Source organism: Zonotrichia leucophrys, chromosome 6 (assembly GCF_028769735.1).
Source record: "Zonotrichia leucophrys gambelii isolate GWCS_2022_RI chromosome 6, RI_Zleu_2.0, whole genome shotgun sequence".
Lineage (NCBI taxonomy): Eukaryota > Metazoa > Chordata > Aves > Passeriformes > Passerellidae > Zonotrichia > Zonotrichia leucophrys.
Genome location: NC_088176.1, coordinates 14,774,403 through 14,782,017, shown reverse-complemented (window position 1 = coordinate 14,782,017; position 7,615 = coordinate 14,774,403). Strand labels below are relative to the sequence as shown.

Here is a 7,615-nt window from a genome sequence, read left to right as displayed (position 1 = left end):
GCATAGGATTTCATTGATTTCATGAAACATTTGGTCTCTGCATTGGTGTCTGCATGAGCACACCTTTCAAGAGGGAGAAAAGAGACAATACACCATTTCTATCTGCCTCACAAGGACAGGTAAATTATTTAAATTCAACTTCTTGAAATAAATCCCTATTACTTGTAGGAGCATAGCCTGGAAAATTGGTTAAAACAAAAAAAAAAAGTTCAGCTGCATGCAACCTTCCCTAGTTAGACTTCCCTAATTCTGTTCACTCTTCACTACTGCATGGAATAAAGGGAAAACTCGTTTCACCATGACTTCTCTTTGAATATCTCTTAAGACTTCTTCCATTTGGGACCTAAAAATGCAAGACTAGAATCACATATTCAATATAACAAATTCCAGTTGTCCTAATGCACCTAATGTGTTCTAGGTCCCCCAGACATCAGTAGTTATTAGAGTGGCTCATGACCAGTGGAATGGCTGATATTTTTACCTTGTGCAAAAGGCTGTCTGCTCATGACCAGAGCATGGGGCCTCCAGGAATGTTCTGTCGAAGTCAGAATTTCTGTGGGGCTGCTCTGACCAGTGTGAAGTCAAAGGACTGGACGTTTTGTTTGGTGTGAAGGGGAGTCTTCAGGTGGTACAGAACCAACACAGGAACATCCAAGCCATCAGGTGTTCCTGAGGCTCATTCTGTCTGAGGCTTGGGGTGGAACAGGGCAAAACCTAGCAGCAGGCTGGTGTGCCAGTTCTTGGCTGTGCCAGACATACCTCAGCTGCAGCTGACAACCTGGCACAGGGGCTCAATTAATCAAGAGAGGTTATGTAACAAGCACAGAATTCCAGGCAGAAAAATTCAAACGTATCTGCACATGAAACCCTCATTGTCCAGTCCAGTCACCTCTGCTCTGCACCAACTGCTTCTGTGAACAGTTTTTCAGCTTATCCTCAAATGTATCTGTCCTTGATCATTTAATCAGTCTTTAAAGCTCTGTGATGTTATTGATCCCACTCATGCCTCCAACATGTGTTTCCAATGGAAAATCCAGCAGAGAGGAAAAGTGCAGAATACCTTTTCATCATCTGCAAGAAGAAAAAGATGCATTTTTCTCCTTTCTGATTTTATAGTTTGTTGTATAATAGCAATGATCTCTTTTGCTTTCACATACTTGCAATAAATGGCTTTTGAGATCGATGAAACGTCTGAGCTTCACTTTGGCTATTAATCATTCTTAGGAGCATTTTATTGCTTCATATATTACAAATAATAGAAATTATTCCTTAAACCTACCCAGATAGCTGAGGACTGCAAATTTCAAACCTAACTCTGAGAGACAGATTCACTGTTGGCAATCCCTGTGCTGTCTTTTATAAGAGTAAGTAATAATAACAGCACTATGCTTTCCACCTGCAGGTTTCAACCCCCACTATACAATGCATTAAGGAAAAATGAACCTTGCTTCTCTGTTTGAAAGAGGGGACAAGGTGAGTTTGTGGGTAAGAAATACCTGTGAAGACCTCTCGCCATTTTTTTTCTCATTATCTGAGAAAGCAGCGTTTGTAACCTGGCAGAGTTTCTAATACCTGGTCTTGGTGCCATCCTGCTAACAAAGCTCCTTGGGAGCCAAGTCTCTGGCTGCAGGTATGGGAACACTGCCCTGCAAGAGCAGCAGTGTGGCTGTTCCCCATCAACATCAGCAAACCTGGAGTGAAATATTCACTCAACAAACTTGCTCCACATATTGCTTAATTTGACCAGTTTTCATTTTCTCCTTCTGCCTAGGGTCTAATCATGGCTTTTTGGGTATGCATGAATTAAAATGGACAGTGACATCAAAGGAATGAAATTCCCTAAGAGTTCAGTTTGAGAAAATATGTTCCAACCCTGAGAACAATAGTACTTGCCTTTCACAAAGAAAGAATTACCATGAACTGAAGCACAGTGTGCTATTCTCTGCTATTAGAATCTTCTGCATTGACGTATGTCTGCATCTTGGATGCCTCTGCTTTGATCATCTATCATCCTTTATTGCAATAAAAATACAGAACCTGTTTCTCAGTTCAGTGAAATTCCATATTTGTTTACTCAGGTGATTACATCAGTGTAATTTCTTTGTGTCCACATGAGATTTACCAAATCTAGTAAGATCCATCATTGTGACTCCCGTGGCAATGCCCTCTCTTGGGGCATCGTGAGCAGTTGGTTGCTAAAGAGCAACCAGAGCATTCTCACAGCATGGCACAAAACACCTCACTATTGCCACAGGCTGTGTGTGAATCCTGGCTGTCTGGAAGGATTCTGTGTGTGAATCCTGCTGTTGGGAGCTCAGAGAAATAACTCAAGGCACCTTGTTTCCCCCATGCACTGCATCAGGGTAAGGACAGACCTGAATGCCAGGTCCACCAGCAGCACTGACAGTGAGAACACGCTGGGTGTGCACTCTGCTCTCAGTTTGACAGCACTGCAAATACAGACCTCCAAGTTCTAAAGACTAGCAGTGAAATAATAAGAAAATGGGATGTTCACTCACCTACTTTTATGCAAGTTACAGAAAGTCAAAAAGAAATTGGGCTGGGATGTCACAAGTCCTTTGTTTGGGCCTCTGCCAGCATGGAAAAAAAACGGGGGAAAAGCAGCTTTAATTGATATGACAGCATTTTCATGACAGTCTCAGTGACTGGCCAGGGATCTTGTTTGTTTGTTTGATAACTAAAGGACAGACTTCAATTTCTTCTGCCATGTCTACTCTGGGCACTCTACTTTTCAGTGTTACATAGTCTTGAACATTGCATCATGCTTCTAAAACTTTATCCAAGTTAGCTACCTCAATACCCAGAGTTTATTTTAATGTTTTCTGCAATTTAACAATGATCCATCCTGCTGAGCCTAATTCTGCAGGCAAAATAGGTCCATACTATTAATGACAGCAATTTTATGTTATTGTATTACACAGTTGCAACAGGCAGTGTGTGAAAAGAACACTTGAAAAAGTCTACTTTAAAACTTCCCTGCTTTTCAACAAATCCGTTGTTGTACTGCATTTCCACTAGCCTTACATGACACATTCTGCCACCCTCTAAATTACCTATGTCTTAACATTGCCTTTGTATTCTATGGATTACTTCCCTTTGAATATTAGGAACCATATTTTAATAAGGGAAGCAGAGATGATTTGCTTTTTATTCTCTGTCTTGACAGAAGAGAATCAGAAAGGGAGAACTGGTTTCTGTTCCTTATGCATCACTAGCCAAATTGTTTCCACATTTCCAGTCTAATCTAAATTACACTTGTGTGATTCCAGACCATGAGAGAAGAGATGCAAGACTCAAAATTGAGAGACCTTTTGTAGCTTGCTCTTGAAAGTTTCAAAAAGTAATATTGGACTCCTCCAGGCTCCCTTCTCTCCTACCCTCTTTTCCAAAAGACATTTGTTAGGGATGTAGGAGGTGATTGTTCATGCAGCTCAACAAGGTCTTGCCAGACCTCCTCAGAACTGGGTTAAGTGCAGATCCTCCCTATAACCAATGAATGCATATTAAATGTATTAATGAAATAATATTTTACCTTCACCTGTTTGAGGAGGAATATGAGGTCTCTTGCCCAATTATAAAAATCGATGACCATCTCAAATCAGAGATCCAGTAAGTGCAGTTATTCTGTCTCTGCCACTGGTCAGTGGTATAGGCTTAAACAAGAATATACAGCATGTACAGCAAGAACACAGCATTCTAGAAATCAGCATTTTATTGTGATTACAAAAAGACCCTTGTTAACTAGTGAAGAGAGAAAAGGAGTCTGCAAAGATGAGTTCTCTAAATGACTCTTCCCTTGAATTGCTTTGTGCCCTCAGGCAATTCTCAAAGGTTATGACTCATTTACCAAGCCAGTATGAAAATATTCGTCAGACTTTGCAAGTTGCTAGGGTCTCAGTGCCCTTCTGAAGCTGTGTGTCACTGCAGCAAAGCTTGTGAGACAACAGCTGCAAAATCTGCTATGGCCAATAAGGGGAAAATGTGCCTTAGAAATGCTCTCACATCTTGAAAACCAAATAGACAAATGAAGTTGTAAGCTTAGATCCAGCGGAACTTTGCATGGAGTAGAAATGACAAATTAGAGCTATGTAGTAATATTAAAGTAACTTCTTTTGTTTATATTTTAATAAAAATAACAGAAGAGATAGTGGGCAGAGAACAATAGAATAAGTACCTCCCAAACAAATGTTTAACAAAAATTAGCAGTCCCATGACATAGACAAAGAAACTAGTTTCACTTCATTTGAAACACTAAGGTTTTTCTCAGGACTTGTTATGTCCAAAAGTCTTTACAGCATTTTAAAGGAGTATGCTATAAATTCTTTCTTAGTAAATTTACAAGATTTATGAGTTTTTCTTTATTTGAAAATTGATTTCAGAAACCTCTAAGGTATACCACAGTTAGGCTTTGGGAACATTATTTATCATTTTTCTATTTTGAAGATGATATTGTGAATCCATCAGTATGCCCTCTTGTTTCACAGTAGTTTCCCGAGATATTTTTTAAAGAGTTTTACAAAATTAGAAAAGAGTAATATAGTCCTACAGAAAAGAACTGTACCTTACGGTATCTCTCTTAATTTCTATTTATTCTTCCATCTCCAGGAAAAATAATAAAAATGAAAAAAGCTAATTTTTACAGAGAATTGCACATATAAGTGGAAAAATATGTATGTTTTCTTACTATATTCCAACAAATTGCCTATTATCCATCAATAATATTATCCAGTCATGTGGAATATTAAATAATAGGTTGGCTGCCTTCCATAGATTTCATAGAATTTTCCTTTTATACTTAAAAAAGTTTTACAGCTTCAGTGAGAAAAAGGTCAATCAGAAAAGTCAAATCATTTTCTTCACTATGTTAGAGATTTTACATATGTATATCTTATATAATGGAGTTCTGTCTTGCTTCATTTGATAGGCTCTCCTCTTCTGCTTTGTCTGCTACTTAATATGGTGATATATTTTCCTCTAAAACCTTCCAAGCATCTTTCAAATTATGAAAAATACATTTTGTTCATTATAAAACTGTAATTTATCTAGTGATAAATTGCCACACAACTCTTAATACATGTGTAGACCAGTATGTTTCCCTTGTTCTTTAGAGTGTCATGGTCAAAGCTTATAACCACTGCATTCGGTTTTGCTCAGAAAGGTTCCCCTTCAATATCTCCTGTCATATAAAGTATATACAAGGTTTTTTTGCAAACCATTGCTTGATCAGCAAATTTCTTCTTATCAAAACCAGTGTGATGGCAACAATCTCATCAGATGGGTTTGCTTGTACAGAAAAGTTGACCAGAAATGTTATTTTCCAAAATATATTTTTTCTAAAAAAGCCATTTTCCAAAGTAATAGTTTGCTTTTTGAGCGCAGTGTAAGAGGGAATGCATTCCAAACAATTTTGTTGTATACATTTCTCTGTGAAGAACAGGAAATGAAATCTGCTCTTTGCCTCAATCTTTTGAGAGCAGCATGAAAGTCCCTAAATGAAATGGCTGGGATCACAAGCAGCTGTGGCACATGAGCTGCCTCCAGCCACAGTAAATCATCAAGTCACCATATTGCAGAGTCATAACAGGTACTTCCCAGAATATTATTTCTTGGCTCAATAGACTCATATGCTTTGGTTATCTATTAGAAACTAGGGAATTCCACCTGCCAATCCATCCTCTAAGTGTAATTTCATTAGTAGTCTCATTATAGTTTGCTATAGTTTCACTATAGTTTGTGCAAGGGACATAGTAACAGTCAAGTTAAAGAGAATGTTCTTATGGTTGTCTGGAAAGTGGTGCAGACCACGAGTCACCAAACCCAGAAAGTAAATTCTGCTATGTCAGGCAATCTGTTTTATTACTAGGTCTCTAAAAGCACAAAAATAGTACAGTAGAAGAATGCTCTAACACAACATCAGCATAACTGGTAAAAATCTAGAAGGGTATAACCAGAATGTCTGACATATTATAGCTGCATAAACTATAATATGTCAGCGCAGTTGCCAGCTCTTTAATGCCAACATCTGTACTAATAGTGGACTATCAATACCATTCTTTCTTTTTAATTAAAAAAAAAAATAGGAAGAAAAGTAGAAAAAATAGTAGAAAAGCCAGATAAATCTTACATTTCATTTTGAATAATGTTCCGAAAGTAATTCTTGTTTTATTGTGCACGTGCCTGCTCACCTGATGAGGTCTGTATCTGGGAATGAAACTGAAAGTTTGGTTGGACTTGATCTCAAAGCTCTTTTCCAGCCTAGTCAACTCTGTGATTCAGTGATTACAGGAGAGAAGTGTTCTTTGGTTGAATTATATCATTACATTATATATTACATTTCTTCATACTATGGCAAATGGCAAGCAGCATTGAAACACAGCTTTCATTAATGTCCAACTAAATTAATTGCAATGGGTGCTATGCTCTGCTGTCATGAGTTATGTAACCATAATGCAGTGAGTGACACTTAACTTGAGTGATTCATCAGAAAATCAGGGCTACCAGCCTCCTTAGATACCCAGTGGGTAACTGAGTGTCAGACCTGAGTGTCCTGGTACTGTTCAGGTGATAGGTGTGACTTGAATACTGCAGTGTTTCCATCAAAGAGCAGGTTAGGGCTAGAGTTCAGAAAACCACAAAGCCCAGAGCCCCAAGCACACTGCAGCTGCAAAAGGCATGCCAAGGGGAACAGAGCAGAGCATCAGCAACTCACCTGAGCAGAAATGCTGCAGCTTAATTCCTTCACTTCAAGGGAATGAGCTTTCCCACTCCAGGCTCTCTCCCTCCCAGCGCCAGAGCATTATCTCCGGCAATAAAGGACACCGTTTCACGCATCATCACCTCCCTGGCCAAGGTGGTAAGGCAGCCCCACTTCCATCAAGCCCCGGTTGTTCCCCAGACACAGAAGAGGGGGTGCATTATAAAGCGGATGAAGTGCCATGCATGCCAAGGATGACAAATTACCATGACACAGTGAAGTAGTATCAACCACCACAATAATAAAAGGATCAACTAGAATTTGTTCGTTAAAGGGGTGTGAGTGTATTGTTTGACCTGAGTTTTGTTGTGCACAAGCACCCTGAAACTCCCATGCTGCTCTTCCTGCTGGCATTTATCTGCTCACCACAGCTGCAACCTGTGATAATAAGCAAATTGCCACCCAATCCTCATCAAATCTCTAAGTTCAGCCATCTGTATGTTCTGAACCCAGAATGCATGGCTGGGCTCTGAATTTCCTGGAACTTAATCAGAGGATTCTGAGTAAAAGTGAGACACAGACACATGGAAATGTAAGGGGAAAATGCATTTATAAAGGTTGTTAAATGATTTATGTCACGTTAGTTGTTTTAATGCTTAACTTAGTGCATCTAGGGAACTATTTAATTAAGTTTTCTCTGAAAGAGCCCAACTATTAGCATGTTATAAGAGGACTGGGAAATGTAACTATATTCTCAGTTGAGGCTTTAATATAAATATGTAATATTGACCTGCCTGCCTCCAAGTAAGACACTAAGGAATGAATTTATAATTGTCTTTAAAAAAATCAGCATAAAAATTTTGGAGAAACACAAATTAAGATTTGTTGAACTAATATTCC

The 7,615-nt window shown here is 38.7% G+C and overlaps 1 long non-coding RNA gene across 1 annotated transcript; it reads right to left on the bottom strand.

Moving 5' to 3' along the window:
- Positions 1–238: 238 nt before the first annotated feature.
- On the bottom strand, positions 239–7,054 carry LOC135449649 (uncharacterized). Its single transcript, XR_010440808.1, has 4 exons — positions 6,731–7,054; positions 3,554–3,674; positions 2,520–2,591; positions 239–1,071 (listed from the first exon to the last, which is right to left on the bottom strand). It is a non-coding gene; the product is annotated as an uncharacterized LOC135449649 (long non-coding RNA).
- Positions 7,055–7,615: the final 561 nt, after the last annotated feature.